This window comes from Coturnix japonica, chromosome 6, assembly GCF_054131305.1.
Source record: "Coturnix japonica strain WE chromosome 6, WE-NBRP24, whole genome shotgun sequence".
NCBI classification, from domain to species: domain Eukaryota; kingdom Metazoa; phylum Chordata; class Aves; order Galliformes; family Phasianidae; genus Coturnix; species Coturnix japonica.
This window is the reverse complement of record NC_140668.1, coordinates 32,063,952-32,084,965: the sequence shown is the minus strand read 5'-3', so window position 1 is coordinate 32,084,965 and position 21,014 is coordinate 32,063,952. Positions and strand designations below refer to the sequence as shown.

General features: G+C 42.4%; 1 long non-coding RNA gene across 1 annotated transcript; it reads right to left on the bottom strand.

The window, feature by feature from the left end:
• Window positions 1–489: 489 nt before the first annotated feature.
• LOC146760565 (uncharacterized) lies at window positions 490–14,796 on the bottom strand. Its single transcript, XR_014947789.1, has 2 exons — window positions 9,999–14,796; window positions 490–3,464 (listed from the first exon to the last, which is right to left on the bottom strand). It is a non-coding gene; the product is annotated as an uncharacterized LOC146760565 (long non-coding RNA).
• Window positions 14,797–21,014: the final 6,218 nt, after the last annotated feature.

Sequence of the window (21,014 nt, the reverse complement as noted above, 5' to 3'; positions counted from 1 at the left end):
GCAACCTCAGAAGAGAAATAATGTGGAGTAAGTTTTGCAGAGTGATTCCCACTGAGCAAGGCAAAAGTACTGATGAGTTCTACACAGCAATCCATGAAAACTCACTTGTGGTAACAACAAGGCAGGCTCCTCTTTGCTTTGAAATATAAGTGTGCACAGGTATAACTCAAAAGGAGAATGCAAGCTGCTGTTCTCTCAAGCACCTTGCAGATGCAGTCTGTTTATGCTGTTTATGCAAAGATAAGTTTCTTTAGAGCTCCCTCTATTGTGAAATAGAAGAAAAAAATAATGGTTCTCAGAGCAACTGAAAATAAGGATGATTGTTTTAATACACAGTTGAGAAAGACAAGATATATACTAAAACGTAAAAGCAAAAGTTAAATTAAATCATCTTAGGAGTTAGTAACCACAAGTGGATATTTAATTTCTGAGGAGTGAGAGTGGGAGAGAGGGACTGAAACATGAACAGATGCAAAGCTCTGGAGGCTCTTTTTAAAATTATTTTATTTTTATGTTTTTTTGAAGAAACTGCAGCAGGGAAGTTAGGGGAAATACTTCAGCAGCTCTTCAAATTACCCTCTTTCCACAGTTAAAACAAGCAAACAAAACAAAACAACCCAACAGAAAACCAACAACTTTTAATTGCCTTTTCTCAGCAGCAAACTGATCGTACTGAGATAAGCTCACCTCTGGTATGCCATATTAATTTCAGTGTGGTCACAGTGAGGATGAATGAGCCTGTGTCTGACCTAGATCTCTAATTCAAATCAATATTTTGAATGAAATGTTAAAGTCCTGTGAACGCTGTAAATATGATCAATAAACACATCAAAGTGGAGTATAACAAACCAGGATAATGTGACAAAACCTGTGTTGGGGCAGTAACTGATGTAACAATTGACAAGAATCACAAGATACCCAATTCCTCAATAAACTCAAGAGTACATAGATATCACTTTGGATGTGAAAGCAGCTGTAGCATATCTATCAGTAGAGCATAAAAAAAGAAAAGAAAAATGACCTAGGTTGGAAGCAGCTTACTATGTAATATATACTAATGTATAACATTTTTAACTCTGGAAGAAAAAAAAAATCATTTTATGTTCATTCATGCAGTAAATGGAGATGGATCATCCTGCCATTCACACTTACCTTCTGTGTCAGTATATTTAAGTTTCTCAGTTGTGCACACTCAGCTCTTGCTCTCATGCTCTCAAGGTAGGCTTGTGCACCAGAGTTGCATCTAACCCCAAGGAAAACACTTTCTTTTGCCAATTTTCTCTTTAGAAAAAAAAGGAAGACCAAGAGCATCACCACCTTACCTGTAAGTGGGACAAAGGGCTGGCACACTTTCATTGTACCACTGTTACTAATTCATATCTATATTTGGAAGGGGAAGGAAATGCTTTTTCTTCATCTAAAAGTATCCTAGGCTGGCTGAGGCCTGGCTACTGTTCTTATCCACTCCCCAATGTGGCATGCACACAAACTGAGCACTGCCACATATCAATACAGAAATCATGTTAGCTATTCTAGATAAAGTTAGTGTCAAGGGAGCTGTTGTAACTAGATATAGGAAGGCAAAAGGAGGTCCTGTAAGATACTATTACCCTCTATTACTTCATGCCCACAACAAAACACATCTGAAGGCACTGCAGAAAACCCGTATAACACCACTGAACAGCCATGCACCTGAGTGCTACACCACCCGTCTCCATAATGCTCAGGGACACTGAATTCAAGTGCTGCAGGCACAGCCTTAAATGACTGCCTGGTACGTGTGTTCTCAGACACACTTCACTACATAGCAGTTCCACAACACACAGACCACTTTCTTTATCCTCCACCACAACATCAAATGATCCTTGGTTGTTTGTTCAAGCACCATTTATTTATTTATTTATTTTTCATTCTTTGAGTAGAGATCACGAGTCCAGACCCAGACTCACTATGGGAAATGCTTGAGCAGAGCCTCAGGAACTACACAAACAGGTTTGGACCAGCTGTGAACTATCGAAATGAAAACGCAAAGACCAAAACAGAAGCAGTTTGTTTCACCAAGAATGATGGCACTGGAAATTACAGTGACTTTTCCAACTCCCCTGACTTCCTGTGCTGCCCTACAAAGCCATACACACATCTCAACAGCAGTACCTCACCAGTACCACCCTACAAGCCAGGGAGAGCAAAGAGAAGCCCGCATTATCCCCATGGAGCCAAATTTGACTGAAAAAAAAAAAAAAATCAACAAGCCCTTAACATTTCTGGTATCCCCAGGGTAATACAAGAGTGTTTTTAACAGGGAAATAATTAGCACATCAGAGTGCACAGGGCAAACAAGCATTCAGATACATAAAGAGGAATCCAGAGACATTACACAGCAAGAGCCAAACCTCCAAGCCCCACCCCATGAAATCAAATTACGGAGTCACGCGTGCTTGCAAGGGTGTGAACAAGACAGCTAAATCTTTCATCTGAAAGCAGTTCGTGCATCAGTTACCATTACTGCAGTTAAATTTTGATGCTGCTGCATCACTGTGGGTGGTGTGTTTCAATGCACCTCTGTAAACCCAGGTGAAAGAAAGATGCAGGAAATGAGCTGAACGCAAACATTGTGGAGAGAGCTGAGATTTTTTTCCCTCTTTGCCTTGGAAGAGACACAAATAACTAAAGGCTGGAGGTCACTTGAGCCCCCCAGTGAGTCTTTGTCATAATGGACAACAACCGCCAGGTCTGCAGGTGATAAGTTATCGTTTTTCAGAAATATTTTGTATACCTCCTGCTGAGCTTTTCTGGTATTCAAGGCACAAATCAATATTTGGTATTTTCACTGCGCTTGAGGTGCTATTGTTCTTTGTATTTGGAAACGGGAACTGTTCAGATGTTTATAAAGGTAATTAGGGTAGTTTTAGAAGGAATGTGAAGTAGAAAAAATGTAAAATATTTTAAAGCATGTAAAAAAAAATCTCCCAACTCAAGTTGGCCCCGAGGTTCTATATCAAATTAAAGAAACTTCCTAACTTTTATTTGGCAACACACACAACCCTCAACTGGCCACAACTGGAAGCCTGGAACCACTGCTCCCTTCAGTGCTTCTTTTTTTTAATAAGAATTGAAGCATTCCATGAAGCCAAAAAGAAAAAAAAAAAAAAAAGAAAAAAGAAGAACACAACCATAAGTCAGTTAAATCAGTAACAACAAACAGCTGCTTACCTTACAGATCCCAAGTCTACCCTTCTGGTCAGGCCTGCATCTCAAGAAGTCTTGTCTCCCTGCTTCTCCTCTTCCCTCACATCCTACCTTCTTTCTCTTCCCATGCAGTGCACTCATCCACACAGCTGCAGTTCATCAGTTTCCAAACCCTGCGTGCTTACAACTGTTGCCAGGTAAATTCTCCAACAACCCCTAGCTTGATTTCATTGCATCATTCAATAGTTCATTCAATGCAACTAATTGCATTCCACCTGTGTCACGGGTTACTTAGATTTACCTATGCCCGTGACAGGGGAAGCCACCCCACGCCCCCCCCGGGGCCCGGAAAGGAGGGGGAAAAGGGGAGTGGGATAAAACAGTGACAATCTAAGGAGGAAAAACTTATTTTACTAAATATGATATCGAAATACAAGATAACACAATATAATATAATTAAGGCTAACAAAATCGAACGAAACAGAGAGAGAGAGTCTCCGAAAACCGAGAGGCCTACTGTGAACTCTAGGCGACACGGCTGGAACGCTTCCCACTCTCCGAGAAGTTCGAGAGAAGAAGGAGGGCACTCCAGCCTAGGAACGAGATTATATAGAGTCCTGGTCCCGTGACTTATTGTTACTCCTGTTGTTCTCTGGGATATGTAGTCTTCTTCTGTGGACTGCACATTCAACAGAAGTATCCATACTTGACATGATGTTATGATGTGGAATACTGATAGCAAAATTACAAAATTACAAAACCATGACATTCCACCCCTTATTCTACATTATTACATCATGGTTAATATATACATATATATACATATATATACACGTATGTAAAATTGTGATAGCTAAATAGTAGAATTGCATGTAACATAACTAAATGTACAACTATAATAACTAAAATACACTACACATGCAAACATATATATATATATATAGATACATAAAATTATTGACTGCACTCCCCCAGCATCAAATTCCCTTGTGGCACACATTGAACATCCCCATCCTTCTGCATTACCCACCAAGTGCACCCAGGTCCCTGGGCAAAGACAGTTCCACGGGTAGGTTTGCCCTTTCCAGAAGCTGGAAGGACCCAAACAGCTTTTCCCAACATGTTCTTTACATGTATAACAGGGACCTTATCTCCTTCTACAGTGTGTAGGGGGCTAGATTGACTAGGACCATCACGATTGACAGATCCTCTAGTATTGACCAACCAAGTGGCTTCTGCCAGATTCTTCTCCCAGTGCTTAAATGTTCCACCACCCATTGCTTTCAACATAGTTTTCAACAACCCATTGTATCGTTCAATTTTACCAGAAGCTGGTGCATGGTAGGGAATATGATAAATCCACTCAATGCCATGATCTTTGGCCCAAGTATTTATAAGAGAATTTTTGAAATGTGTCCCATTATCAGATTCAATTCTTTCTGGGGTGTTATGTCGCCACAAGACTTGTTTCTCAAGACCTAATATGGTGTTTCGAGCAGTTGCATGGGGTACTGCGTATGTTTCAAGCCACCCAGTGGTTGCCTCTACCATAGTGAGTACATAACACTTACCACTGCGAGATCGTGGCAAGGTGATATAATCAACCTGCCACGCCTCCCCATATTTATACTTTTGCCATCGCCCTTCCTCCCAGAGAGGTTTCATCCTTCTGGCTTGTTTAATTATGGCACATGTTTCACAATCATGAATAATCTGCGCAATAGCGTCCATGGTTAAGTCCACCCCTCGGTCTCTGGCCCACTTATATGTTGCGTCTCTTCCTTGATGGCCTGAGGTCTCATGAGCCCATCGAGCTAGAAATAATTCACCCTTATTCTGCCAGTCCAAGTCGATTTGAGCCACCTCAATTTTGGCAGCTTTATCTACCTGATGGTTGTTTTGTTGTTCTTCAGTAGCCCGACTTTTGGGCACATGTGCATCCACATGACGCACCTTTACAACCATATTCTTTGTTCGGGAAGCAATGTCCTTCCATAGTTCAGCGGCCCAAACAGATTTTCCCCTCCGTTGCCAGTTATTTTGTTCCCACCGCTGTAACCACCCCCATAAGGCATTTGCCACCATCCATGAGTCAGTATAAAGATAAAGCATTGGCCACCTCTCCCGTTCAGCAACATCTAAGGCCAGCTGGACAGCTTTTACCTCTGCAAACTGACTTGATTCTCCCTTACCTTCAGTGGCCTCTGCAACCTGTCGTGTGGGGCTCCACACAGCAGCTTTCCATTTGCGATGCTTCCCTACAATGCGACATGATCCGTCAGTGAATAGGGCATATTTCTTTTCATTTTCTGGTAATTCGTTGTATGGTGGGGCCTCTTTAGCACGTGACACCTCTTCTGCTGGTGATGTTCCAAACTTTTTATCTTCAGGCCAGTCCATGATTACCTCTAGGATTCCTGGACGATTGAGGTTTCCCATTCGCGCTCGCTGTGTAATCAGCGTAATCCACTTGCTCCAGGTGACATCGGTAGCATGATGGGTGGAGGGAACCTGTCCTTTGAACATCCAGTTCAGCACTGGCAGTCGAGGTGCCAAAAGGAGCTGTGTTTCAGTCCCGACTACTTCGGAAGCAGCCCGAACCCCCTCATACGCGGCTAAGATCTCCTTCTCAGTTGGAGTGTAGCACTCTTCAGACCCCTTATATGATCGACTCCAGAATCCCAGGGGTCGGCCTCGGGTCTCTCCTGAGGCTCTTTGCCACAAACTCCAAGTGGGGCCTTTCTCTCCAGCAGCAGTATAGAGGATGTTCTTTACATCCTGTCCAGTCCGTACTGGCCCCAGGGCTACAGCACGGGCTATCTCTTGTTTAATCTGTTCAAAAGCCTGCTGCTGCTCAGGGCCCCATGCAAAATCATTCTTCTTCCGCGTTACCTGATAAAGGGGGCTTACAATGAGGCTGTAGTTTGGAATGTGCATCCTCCAAAAGCCCACTGCACCCAGGAAAGATTGTGTCTCTTTCTTGCTAGTTGGTGGAGACATGGCAGTGATTTTGTCGATCACATCTGCTGGGATGTGACGACGTCCATCCTGCCACTTTATACCTAAGAACTGAATTTCCTGGGCAGGTCCTTTTACTTTGCTTCGCTTAATAGCAAAGCCAGCTTGTAGAAGAATCCGGATTATCTGCTCTCCTTTTGTGAAAACTTCTTCTGCTGTATCACCCCACACAACAATGTCATCAATGTACTGCAGGTGTTCAGGAGCACCACCCTGTTCCAGTACAGTTTGAACCAACCCATGGCAAATGGTTGGGCTGTGTTTCCACCCCTGGGGCAAACGGTTCCAAGTATACTGAATGCCCCTCCAGGTGAAGGCAAACTGTGGCTTGCATTCTGCGGCCAAAGGAATAGAAAAGAAGGCATTGGCAATGTCAATGGTGGCATACCATTTGGCTGCTTTTGACTCCAGCTCGTACTGGAGTTCCAACATGTCCGGCACAGCAGCGCTCAATGGGGGTGTGACCTCATTCAGGCCACGGTAGTCTACTGTCAGCCTCCATTCTCCACTGGCTTTACGCACTGGCCATATGGGACTGTTAAAAGGTGAGTGAGTTTTACTGATCACTCCCTGATTCTCCAACTGGCGAATCAAATCATGAATGGGGAGCAAGGAATCCCTGTTGGTGCGATACTGCCGTCTGTGCACTGTCTTTGTAGCAATCGGTACCTGCTGCTCTTTTACTCGTAGCAGCCCCACAACAGACGGGTCCTCTGACAGGCCAGGCAAAACAGACAGCTGCTTAATGTTGTCCATGTCTACAGCAGCTATCCCAAAGGCCCATCGATACCCCTTAGGATCCTTGAAATGCCCCCTTCTGAGGTAATCAATACCCAGTATACATGGAGCCCCTGGGCCAGTCACAATAGGATGTTTTTGCCAGTCTTTGCCAGTGAGGCTTATTTCAGCCTCCAGCACAGTCAATTCTTGAGAGCCCCCAGTCACTCCAGAAATATGGATTGATTCTGTCCCTTCATGACTGGAGGGCATTAGGGTGCACTGTGCACCGGTATCCACCAGCGCCTTATATTCCTGTGGTTCTGATGTGCCAGGCCATCGAATCCACACAGTCCAATAAACTCTATTATCCCTTTCCCTCCCCTGACTGAGGGCAGGGCCCCTCTATTGGTTACCTGTGATGACTGGAGCAACTCCACTGGTGGTTGGTATGTCTAGTAGTTCTTTCACCCGTGCTCGTAGTGCAGAAGTGGGCTGATCATGCCACTTCCTCATGTCTTCTCCACGGTCACGTAGGTAGCGCCACATGGAAACACGCGGTGCAATCGTACTGTTGTTCTTTGCTCGAGCTGGGAAGCGTGTGCGTTTAACAGCTGAGACTTTTGATGATGCAGGTGGGGAGTAGGACTGGACTAGTTTGATCAGATCCTTCATTAGACCTGGTGGCCCGTACGAGGATTGACCTTCATCAGTTGTTTCTGATACTATTACGGGATCATTACAATTAGTTGATGGAAACAATTTCTTGCACATTTCATCTACTCGGTTTTCTAGCCGTGAGATGGCAGAAACTGCGGCATGCAGTTGGGGGAGCTGCTGATCGATGGTTTGAAGCATTATAATCAGCTCAACAACTCGGGGCCATCTGTCCACGAATCCTTTAGATCCTGATACCAATGACTGTGCAATTCTCTCTGGTGCTGTACTTGTGATTTTCTGCCACATGTCAGGATCGGCCCTCACTCTCTCAGGGTCAAGTTCGCTTGGATCAGGGCTGTACAACATTTTCGCCATGGCCAATTCCCTCAGGCGCTGAATACCTTTTTGGACGGTATTCCAACTATCAAATTTAGGCTTCAAAGCATCCTTATAGGGGTACCTTTCTCTCACGGCTTCTAACAGCCGCAACCAGAGAGTAGCAGCTCCATCCGAACATCTGCTAATCCCTCTGTCGATACCTGCATCTTGGGCAATGCTTCCTAGTTGGCGAGCTTCATTACCATCTAGAGACAAGCTGTTGGCCCCGTTGTCCCAGCAGCGAAGCAACCAAGCAAGGATACCTTCATCTTGACGCCGTGTGAACTCCTTTCTTGAGCCTTGGATTTCAGTCAGCTTCAGAGGTCGACAATAGGTGATTTCCTCCTCATCATCAGTCTCTTCTTCATGCCTCTTGGTTTTTGCCTTTGCTTTTTTCGGTACTGCTCCATGCCCGGCACCTGGGTCTTCTGCTGCCCCCCCCTGTGCTTCTCCTTCTTTTCGTTCTAGACGCGTGGACACCCGTTTCCATTTCTTGCCTTCCACAGGGGCAACTGATATTGCTACTGATGCCTCCGGTGACTGATCAGAATTAACTTGGGCTTGAATCTCAGATCGGAAACTCTCTCTCTCCAGAATAGTATGATACAAAGCACGGTATGCATAAGCCAAACCCCACATAAGGTTTACCTCCTTAGATCTCTGACCCAAATACTCACTTAATTTCTTAGGGTCCCTTAGGTGTTCAAGAGTGAAATCCCATGACACTGCGGGTCCCCATGCTTCTAAGACTTTTCCTAAACCTTTCCATATTCCCTGCCAGTCATCATTCTCTGGTTCTGGAGGAGACTTCCGCATAGAACGAATGCATAGGAACATATATGCATGCATTGATAGTGATAACATGAATGCAAGTATGAACCCTATCTCAGTTATTGAAAAGCGTGTGGAAATCTGAGAGTACAACCTAAATAAAAAGGGTTTTTTTAGCCTGTACAATGAATTAAACATGGTGGTGTTTGTAAAATTGCCTGTTCCATCTGGGATGCAAGTATTTGTAAAATTGCCTGTTCCATCTGGGATGCAAGTGTTAGTAAGATTCACAATTCCATCTGAGGTGTAGATGCCAAAATTCTGACCATACCACATCTCGTAAAAGTACCAGGCAGGTGTCTCCATCAGTATCCACCTTATTAGGCTATATATCTGCACAATTCCACAACACCAAATTATGGTGTTAATAGTTGACCAATACTTTAAGAAGATCATAATTGCTTTCAATCCCTTAAACAGAGCAACTGGGATGAAGAGTGGATTCATAGCTGGCAGGCTCTGTAAAAGTCAGAGCTAGCTAGTTTTGCTCTAAGGGAGAAAGAAATCCCTTTGTTTTCTACACAAAAGTTAGATAGCAATGCTGAGAATGTACAGCAGCCCTTAATGTTGACAATTTGTCTGGTATTTCAAGGTCACGTTCTCCGTGAGCAGCTACGGAAAGATAACACTCCCCTAACGAAGCTCTTTAAGAGCAAAGAGAGAGTTGTTCTAAAAGCTAAAAAGCTCTATGCCCGCATCCTCCACCAAAAAATCTGTCACGGGTTACTTAGATTTACCTATGCCCGTGACAGGGGAAGCCACCCCACGCCCCCCCCGGGGCCCGGAAAGGAGGGGGAAAAGGGGAGTGGGATAAAACAGTGACAATCTAAGGAGGAAAAACTTATTTTACTAAATATGATATCGAAATACAAGATAACACAATATAATATAATTAAGGCTAACAAATCGAACGAAACAGAGAGAGAGAGTCTCCGAAAACCGAGAGGCCTACTGTGAACTCTAGGCGACACGGCTGGAACGCTTCCCACTCTCCGAGAAGTTCGAGAGAAGAAGGAGGGCACTCCAGCCTAGGAACGAGATTATATAGAGTCCTGGTCCCGTGACTTATTGTTACTCCTGTTGTTCTCTGGGATATGTAGTCTTCTTCTGTGGACTGCACATTCAACAGAAGTATCCATACTTGACATGATGTTATGATGTGGAATACTGATAGCAAAATTACAAAATTACAAAACCATGACAACCTGCATACAGCTTTCTGCCATGACTCTAAAAAAGATTTTTCAGTTTTCTACTTGCTATGAAAAGAAACCATGTATCCTACCTACTAGCATTAATAAGGCCAATAGTTGCCTAAATGGTTGACAAAAATGCAACCAACAGAACAACACCAGAAAAACAGATGATCGAGGGGTTCTGCCCATTGCAGCCGGTCATCAAACTATGCTGTACCATCTGGGCTTCCTGCAAAAAGAAGAGACAGAAGTGACAGAAGTGACACCAGTTTCTGTTTCTAATGTGCAGCCACAAAAGCAACGAGGTTATCACTCTGTCAATCAGCTGCCACCACTCAGCCTCACAGCAGCAGTAACAATCTGGACTATTGCCTTGGCTCTAGCTGGTGATAGCTAAAATGTTTTAGAGCTGCTGCAAGACTACATATAAAATGTATCTATACCTAAAAAAGGTTACAGGTTATGACTTTGCAGAAATAACTGTATAGGTCACCCTTCAGTCTCAGCCTCTAGTTCAGTCCCCTAGGCATCCTGTTCATGGCAGTACAGCAGGAACAAGCTTCAGATCTAGCAGGATACTGAAGAGAGGAATCAATATATCCAATTTCAGACACTGCCCTTGTTACAGTAGTATTGCAGCATCTCACTCTTTTCTCTGCATTCAACTCACACAGAAAAATAAGGATAAAACAAGGAATGTAAGATTATGCATCTAGGCCTGAAAACTACAGGACCTTCGTCCATGCAAGGGCAGTCTGCAGGGGAAGCAGAAATCAGCTTGAGCATCACATGAAGCACTACAGCCAAAAGGACTTACCTGATCTCTAGATCCCTAAATGAATCCTGCTATGTATTCTATGTAAGCCCTGAAAAAATAGACTCTGCTTCTGATATCCTTAATTCAGAAAGGAAATAAAAAAAAAAGAATTAAGGTTCAGAAAACTATAAGATGACATCAAGGCTCAATGCAAGACACATGGACTGAGGGAGGCTGATCTATTTAATTTGCTCAGGTCTGATTTGAATGTACTGTTTTAATGTCCAGGAGATTTAGTACCTTGTGTGCTTTTTGTACTGCATTTGAGCTGTATTCCTGCTGTCCAAAACGGGCTAGGAAACAGTATATATTTTTATCTCTAATATATATAATTTTATCTTTTATGAAGGGGGAAAATTAATATAATTAATACAAGTCACAAACTTTAGGTATAGCCAGAGTATTCACATTCTTTATGGTATTAAACATCTTTGATGCACAAGGTTAGGCAAAACCAGGAATGCTATTCATTCAAATCAGGTTGTTAGGGGATATGACAGTAATAGTTTTGTCTTCGTTTGTAATGTAACAGTGAGTTCACTTTCCAGATGAAGTTCTTATTCACTCCGGATCTCTTCCAGTGGGACACAGCAGTTTGCAGCTTCTGATCTTCTGCATAAGATTAATAGTTTTAAGTTTGTTACAGGTGTGCTTTGCAACTTGTGCTTTGTAGAAGTATGTAGAGCAGTATCATGAAGATCATTCTGGACTTCCAGACATAAATACAGTGTGGTAGCAGAAGGCAAGGCTTAATTACAGTGTGACTCCTTATCACTCTGCTTGTATAGTAAGTCTTCCAGAAATTTAGTGCAAACTATCTGATTTCTACCCTATGTTTCTGCATCCATTCAGGTCAAGACAAAACAGAGCTAATGTACTTCACAACAGTTGGATCAGCAGGTATTAGTAAAGCTCCTGGAGATGGTATATGTTGGGTAAGAAGCTACAGGCGAAGAATTTGAATCTCATAAAGAGAGTTCCATTTGCAGCACTGTGAGAAACACAAAGAAATCCTGTTTTGACTAGTTAATTGAGCAAACATTCCATCCAGCCCTAAAATATGCTTGCTATGCTTTTTCAGATTTTTTTTTTTGTGTGTGTGTGTGGGGGGGGAGGCTGGGGGGGGAGATGTATCACCTCGTAGCATGTTCATGTCTGCACCAGTCTAAAGAGCAACTGTCTGTTTCAGCACCCTGGGGCTCACCTGCTGCTCCCCCATTCCTGCCAGGCTGGATTTCTTTAAGGAGCATGTCAATAGCAGCAAATCATCTCATGCACTAGGAAAAGGGAGACTTTTATATTCACCACCAGATTGGTTGTGCTGTCTGTTCCCCCACCAAGCCTCTACTCCCCTTGACTGCTTTGTGTTAGCATCGTTTATCACACATCGTCAGCCCTGCCTTCACTTGCCCGCCTCTCCCCGAAATTCTGGCTCACAACATTCTCCCACCGGCTGCTGCATTGGCTGTGCCAGACTCCCCTTCTGCCCTGCTCTATACAAAATCCAAGTCTCTCCCAACACCATCAGAACTCCTCAGAAATCTTCCGCCGTCTCCCTGGTGCTCTGTTATCTCCTTGTTGCACTTGTGCATTATGCACAAGCTCCCCTCACCTGCTCCTTGGCCCCACAGCCTGCATTCCCTGTCCCCTCCCTGCGGCACTTTTTCCCAATAGAAATGCCAGGCATGGACTGCGTGGCCAGGGTCTCTCTGTTTTCTGTACTGTACACTTGACGTGTTTGCAGCCTGATGCAAAGCTCATTCAACCAAGAGAAAGAGTTCCTTCGACTTTAATGGATTTCAAATGAAGACTTCAGACTATGCCTCCACAGCAGCACAGGAATAACGACAGTGTTGTGTAGAGATACAAAGTCAGCTTTAAACTAATTAGGTTGGATCCCAATAACCGTCTAATCATAGGAACAGGGAGCTCAATACTCAGTAATTTACCCTAATGAGACTGTAAGCTTGTCAAAGAAGAAAGCCTGTGTTTGCTTAAGTCCGGTTCCAATTTAACATCATATGCCCACTGCCTCTAAGGAAACACCTACTACTTGTTAAAAAACGAACCCAGCACTTGTCAAATTAATCCCTTTCTGCACCATTGTGGCTGTTTAAAGCAAATGTCCAGAATATAAAAAAAATTTGTAGTCAGTTGCCTCCTCTCTCCTCCGCCCTTCTACACACTAAATAAACATTATGTGTAAATACACAATGCAATATTGTACAAAAAGGCAGGAAATGCGGGCTACATGAGAAACTGTGCCTTATTTAACAAATTTTTAGGAAAAACCAAAATAAATAAATAAATAAATAACTTGTTCTTCAGTACACACAGAAACAGCTGTACCTTTCTTTGTAAAAAACATAAATGTTGGTATTGCTTTATCCTTTCAAAATGCACAAGAGAAATACAGGATTTTACAGCCAGAAAAACAAGTTTTCCATTGGAAACTAGAGATAGTAACACCTGCAGCCTTCAGACACAGGAAAACATGTAAAGAGAAAAGCATGTTGAGTGACAGAAACACTATTTTTCCTACATTTCAGTACGTACTCCAAATTCCAGTTATGCAAAAACTGCAGCTTAGGCTTCCCTTCCAAATGCTATGGAAATAACGTACATTTACATATTATTTTCTGATTTTAAGAAAAAAATGATTCTGTTTTAATTTCACACACAAACACCACTGGCAGGTTCATTCTGCCAACGCTGTCCCGAACAAGTGTCCACACGTCCGAAAGGAGACTCCTGACTTGTTGTAGTGGTGTACATTCAGCAGGCACCACTGAAGCCAAAGGCATCTACATAGTTTTGTATGTCAACCAACCTAAGCAGTAACCCAAAGATGGATTTGTGAGTCTAACTTTGAGTTTCCAGCTTTGAAAGGCGTGATTTGTTAAGTACTTTTGAAATTGAACACCCGTCTGCTCATCACACATGCCTTAATTCCTAAAGGCAAAGCAGAAGGTGGCAGCGCAACATTAGAAAAAAGTACAGGAGCATCTTCCATAAGACACTGTTAGGCCTGAGAAGATTGGCAGCCATCAAAAATCAGATCTCTGGAATCACAGGTTGTGGGCAAAGGCACACACAAGTATCAGTGCGCTGGTAGAAGCTGGAGAGCTGCGGGATTGTATTGCCCTGTTTGAGTTACTCAGAATCCTTTGGTGCTTTCTGAAAATTGTTTCCTTTTGTGTAGTCAAGGGAAAGCTCCAAACAGAATATTTGTGTGTTTTCCACGAGCATAAGGAAGAGAAAGTTAAGCCTCTAAGCTAGGCTGTAAACAAGCTCCTTCTCGTCCCTGAAACAAAGTGGAGCTTTTAAGCAACTGCTAGTTAAAATGCTGTCCTTTGGAACTGCTCCCAGTCCTCCAGGTTACACCAGCAACAGGTTTCTGGTGGTTTTAGAGTTCCTGCTTGTCAGTTTACAGCCTTTCCAATCAGTGAGAATCAAAAGCCAGGAAAAGCAGAATAGAGTGTGTTAAATGCCTGCTAGAACAATGGTTATAGGACACCAAGTTCTGTCGCATCCATGTCCTCAGCATGCCCTGCACAATTTTTACATGCTGGCATGCGTCAGGACAGAAAGGCTTTCCTAAACAGCAGAGGCCAAATTCAGAGCTAATTATGCTTGTTCCCCTTGCATCACCTCTCAGAGAACTTTGTGCTAGACTTTTTGATCAGAATGGATTTAATGCTAATACCAGGCGTGGTAACGGGCAGCAAAGAGAAATGTCCTACTGATTGGTAAGATATGCATTGCTTACTCCCACATTTCCAGCCTCCCTGAGCAAGTACTCTCTACTATAACTTCAGCTTTGCTGTATTAGGGATATTTTTATATTCTGTTTTCTACTTTCTGGTGCATATGACATTTTTGTCCCTCCTTGCTCTGGACCAGCTCCAACAGCTTTACATCTCTGCTTTACATCTGGGCCCCAGTGCTCCAGATGGGACCTCCCAAAAACAGAGCAGAGGGGGACAATTCCCTCCCTTGCCCCACTGTCCACCCCCACGCCCCCACTTTTTTTCTTTTTTAACTATCTTTATTTATATATTTAACTATTATTTAACACTTTTGTCTTTGTTTTTTGGTTTTTTGTTTGTTTGTTTTGGTTTTGTTTGTTTGTTTGTTTTGTTTTGTTTTCCAAATAGCTGAGTTTTACTTAACATTTCTTATGGGAAAACAAAAAACAAAAAACAAACATTTCAGCAAGCTCATCCTAAAGAGAGAAAACCTGTTTGGTCAGAGCCCTACACAAAACTGGGACCATTGCATCTAAACTTCTAAATTTCAAATTCCAATGAAAAGGCACTTACATATTTTTTAAAAGACAGAAATATCTGCCAAAATTTCATATAATTTGTTTTCTTTATACTTGAATCATGCTCAAAAGCTTTAATAAAGTCAATAGTCATCTATCTCTGTTCTTAATGTATTAAGTAGCGTGCCACATTTCACCTAATGTTCATGTCCTGCTTCTGAGGGAGAAGTGTAAGAATGCCAAAACATGGAACTGATTTGCTAACAGTTGGGATTTTTCTAGTCATACAAACATAAGGCTTTAGGCATCAGTTTCAATTTGCAGACGATAATTATACCAAATACAGCTAGTAGGAGAGGTAAATAAACACAGATAAGAAATAAAAAGCCTATATAATTGTGATCCAAAACCAAAAGAAAATAGATAATTAGATATCCCATAGAAAGATTAGCTGAGTTTCTGTTAGAGGGCAGACAGTTGGCTGGTATGCAAGGCAAAGTATATGTTGTATAGATCTGACAAGTCCTGACAGATGCACTACCAACTCTGGTTGAACACTAGCAAATACAGTCCTTGATTGCGCCACTAATTTGCCCAGTCAGACCATTACAGACAAATAAATGCATTTAAACTAATGGCCTCCACACCAACCCCAAAACCCATCTTTTGGGGTGAGAGTGCAGGACCAAGAACATCAAACCCAAGTTTTAGTGTTGGTAATGTTGGTGTTCTTGCTGCAGCTATAGGCACAGTAAAAATTACATTAAGTTACATACCACAGGCTAACAACAAGTAAAACTGGGAAGGACAGAAGATGCATGCTTCTAACAGTTTTCTTCTGTAGAAATACAAGATTTGCTTAGAAACAAGGAATATGAGTCATCTCCATTGCCAGCATTAAAATAGAAATAACTAATTATAATCCTTGTAAAGCACTAAGTTCATCTTTGAGTACTGAAAGCCCCAAAGTTTGCTCCTGGCACCAGATCTGGTGTTTGTCAATAATCAGTGTTCAAAATTTCCCTCCAGCAGAAGGGAATGAGGAGGGGTCGCATCCAGCAGGAGGGAGCGTGACGCCACTGGAACAAGATTTAAGATTCAGCATTACCACCTAGTGGACACAGAGCGCTCCTCCTGCATTCCCACTCCAGTCCTCTAATGACATTCTAACATTTCCCTTTGTTGATATATTAATCAGTTAGTAAACTGCTGTATCTGGATTTGGAACATAACTGTTTGTCCTGACACACTACCAAAGAAGGTTCACATTCGGCTAACCATAAAAACACCATTCATGTTTTAAGCACTAGTCTGGACAAATCAAACCTTGCAAAGTCAGTAAGTCTTGACATTCCCTGCCATTTTTCAAGCATTTCTTAATGCTTTAATTAATTAATTCTTTAAACACTTAGTGTTTCAGAACTCTAAAAAATCCTGATCTGTCCTTCAAGATCATTCATTTTATAAACATATTAAAGATACTATTAACACACTTTGCTTCAAAGGAATTGAGCACCATGTTAAATTTAAAAACCACGTGAAGCCTGAAGAGAAGCTGAAAGTCCAAAGTAAAGCATCTGGGACTAGAATGCAAAGCAATTTAGGTACCAGACTCCTGCTGATTTAGGAACCAACATACCTTGTAGACTAAAGCTGATTTATGATTCCCTCAGGGAATCCTGTGTTTCATCACTGATTTTTCTGTTACCATAACACTTGATCAGTACCCTATTTCCCCCACTTTGCACCTCTCCCTGAATGGATTAATCTTCATTCTGCAAAGGCTGTTAAAGGACTTCTTTCTTCCATTTCCTTTCATACTGTTTGATTGCTTCAAGTACTCTGAATTTCTGCTACATTCCAATCCCTTTAGATTCTTGCAATACCAGTAAGTTTATAGCCTTTATATTAAAAGATCACACATATTTAACTCAACTTACAACTCCAGATTTGCCTATTTGGGACACAGACTACTTTTTTGTGGACTTCTATATCTCAGGAATGTCTGCTCAGCTGGTCCCATTAGTATCCTCAGCACTTCAGCAGAGTTTAGATATATATCTGTCCACTACTGAGATGCTCCAGCTCTCTACCTTTGGGCTACCCAAAGCCAAGCCCAACAGGGAAATCAACAGAAGCTAAGTGGCTAGAGAGGTAGATGCCTTTAAGAGACATGCTATTATAATGACCACACAGAAGCACTTTGAGCACTTCAGATGCATTTGCTCTTTTTTCCTTCTGAATGCTGCATGTTTCTGGTTTAGAAGTAATTTTAATTAGAGTCCACTGATTACAAAAAACAGCAGATTGGCAACCCAGGTGGCTCCACAGAATGTGATCAAATAAAGAGAACAAGACTATGTTCCAAATCAAATCAGGTTGTCTTCTTCCCATATGCCATTCTCAGCTGTTGACTTAATAGCACTGCACGCCCAAGGTCAGCTCCACTGAAAATGAATCCTGACTGTATCATGAAGTTGGCTCCCGCACAGCAGCCCTTCATGCAATCTGCCATGCTGCTTTTAATCAGGAACCCTAGAAAATGCACGTGTGCAAGCAGCAAATGACAGCCCCGTATGTGAAACTTTGGCTTACAGCCACATGCACCAGGAGAGAGAAGCGCTGTTCAGCAGCAGACAGTGAAAAGGAACATTTTCCCCCCGATTTGTGAACATCACTCCCACCCAGTGCTAACATCCCTTTAAGGCTCACAAACTTTCCACACTCCCCTAAATGCAAGCTAACCTTCTCTTCCCACATGTTTTAATTTGCCTCACTAAGTTTAGGTACCTTCATTTTATTGAACACTTCCCTTTAGTTTTCTAGACTTGTTTACAGAACTGACTGCAAGACAAAAATAACAAAATACTGTAAAAATACATTTCTCTCTATCTTTTCACAAAGAGTCATTATTGCCTGTATTGTAGCAATGAACACAGTGCTGAGCACAGCTTGTTCCATTAGGGCTATACCAAAAACTGCAATTTTGATTTAGCATGACTGAATAATACATATACTGCATAAACGGCATTAAATAAGGTATCTAATCACTGGAGTGCAATTGTGTATTAGGAGGGCAGAAATCCTTGGTGCACAAAGAGGAACTGTTGGTGTACTTGTGTAGAGCCAAAAGCTCACGTTACTAACCCTTCTGTCTATGGAACCACACAAGTGTTTTTTGTTTGGGCCCAGTCCTGCACATTTGCCTTAAAACATGCTTTCAGGCAAAGGAGCTTTCCTGCTAATGGGGTAAAAGCCACACAAACCTCTGAAATATTTGTTTTCATGGGGAGATGAAGCTCTGTGCAGCTATAAAATACCATACAATAAAATAAAGGTGTTTTCCTGTGACTATCCTCAAACACTCAATTCAGGTTCCAGCTACATCACACAGAAGGGTGATTTCTCACTCATAGACGATGTTATTTAGGAAAGCTGCTTGCTTCCAATGCACATACGCCAGGAAACCAAAGATTACTGTGCATCCACCACAACCCGTGCAGATGACAAGGAAGGCAGTGAGCACAGCACCCATTCTGGTTAGTGGTGCCATTCTGTCCTCTCAGGGATATAAACTCTGGCCAATTAGCCACTCAATAAAACTGCACCCAAGTAAAGGGGATATATTAATTTTGTGAGTACACAAGCTCTTAGCATATATAAAAATACACGTTTCATCTTAAAACAGCAGGATAAGATGTGATTCCCTTGAGGTCAGTGAAAAGATAGTGGCGATGACCAAGGCCCTGTACTTCTGACAACAAGTATCCCCCTAGCCTCCCCTTGGAGGCCCATTAATTACCTCCACACCCTGCTGTTACGTTCAAATTTTATTTTTATTTCAAAATCAAAGCTAAATAACTAGAAAAATCATGTGGCTGAGCCAAACTGTGACTGTATGGGTTTTAATTTTTGAGATTAAAGCAAAGTACAAAGACACACCCAGCCAGCAAAGTCTGGAGACAATAAGATGTAAAGCAATCCTCCTCCTGACCTCACATTAACACAGAAATCACCCTACAGCATGCAAGTGTCAGCCAACAACGGCACCTACTTATTTCCTGTCAGCTTGTCCCTTTGATCTAACCTGATCCTTCTTCACTTTATTAAAAACGGTCTAATCTTTTGACTTTGATCTCCCTGTAGGATTCTTCAAAGAGCTTCAAATTAGCAAACATGCAAACAACAAAAAAATGTACTCCATATCTGCTTGAAACAATGATGTGGAGAACTGTTTCCTTCCTCAGCACACAAGTTTAATGAGGGGCAGCATTTTAAAGCCAAAAGATGCCATAGTTATCTGTTGTTTATTGGCATTAGGGTGGATGACAGAGTCCAAGCTTTTTTTTACTGGGGGTGGTTTGCTCTGAAGGTGTAACAAGGCAGCCCAGCAGGGGTAGCAAAAAAGCCATGTGCATACTTCATTCAGCATGCCAGATGAAAGGATTATGTCACATTCAAGAGCAACAAAGAGCTCTGTTTAAGTTTGTACCAGGCTGGAACTGTGGGGCAGCCGTTAAAGACCACCAAGGTTTTAAATAAAACCGGACACTTTCAAGTTTCCTCTAGGTTTCCTTGTGGTAAATCCACCCAGTATGAAGGGAATGTCAGTATCTCCCAGGAGGAAGATGGATGAGGGCTTAAGAAGAGTGAAAAAAAAAAAATTAATGTAACTATATATGTATATATGTATACATACGCATGCATATGTATGTATATTATATAATGATATATACTTTTCTCTTTCTTATTAATGGTACTCCCAAACTTAAGAATATCATCATACTTATTTTGTTCCAGCAAGGCAAAGCTCTGCTCTTCGACCTCTCCTACCACAGCTGAACAGCCAGAATCACCCCTCTCCTGTAACTTCAATTTAGTCCCAAGGGATCCAAATAAAACTGGTGTTTTTCACTGTTGAATACTGCTTACCTCTGAAAAAGGCTATGAAATTATGTTAGATTCTACACCTTTTAAGTTCCTCACATGTGCATCACCCTCAGTGTGGAAACTTGTTTTCAGCTCTCACTCCACAGAGCAGATCTGTAACCATGCTGGAACAGCCCAGAAGTTTTGCAAAACAATCCATGTCAACAGAATTGCCTCAAGACTGCAGTTAACCCAAGGGACAGAGCAGTGCCCATTGAAGTCAATGTGACATTTTCACATGTACATGAAAGTCTAGTTATCAATTGCGAGACAAGAGGTTTTCTCAGCAAAACCTTAATCCTTAATACAACTGAACAGTATCTGACCTAGACTGGTAAACACACATCTTGGCCAGCAGCATACCATACCATGCTCCATTCTATAAGATCAGAGCTCATTACTTAGTCAATCTACCACCTTGATGCTTACAGTGCTATTTTGTACACGTACATTGTTGACTTACCTGTGTAACCCAATGAAGCATCCCATGCTGTGTCTCCTCAGAGGCCCGCAAGAAACACACGCATCCTGTGGCTCATGCATGGGAGTGAGGATCAGATCCTGGTACAGCTCAAGGGACCAATGAGCTTCTGCTCACTTTAGACACGTTACTTCCTCTCCAGTCATTTCCATCACAAAACACATACAATGGGATGTTCCCCTTTCCTACCATCTCACTGGAGTTCCATGCTCTCCACAACAAAGGCTATTTCTGCGTTCCATATCCCAGGATCTGGTTGGCCTTTATTTTCCCTTGCAGTATAAAGGATAACAGGGTTTCATCAGGGAGCTCAGCCACCACCTTTAGAGTTTCCCAGTCACACAATTTCATCACTAGAGCACGGTTTACAGTCAGCTCCCTGGGTTTTGTTCATGGCCAGATGCCTCCATTTCTGCACATTTTAGGCTGCATAGTGGTGCTCTGCCTCTTGGCCGGCCGTGCTTCCAGGGCCTGCAGCTTCCTCCTGGAATTGGCTCCAAGGTGACCATCTATACGTTTAGAAGAAAGCCA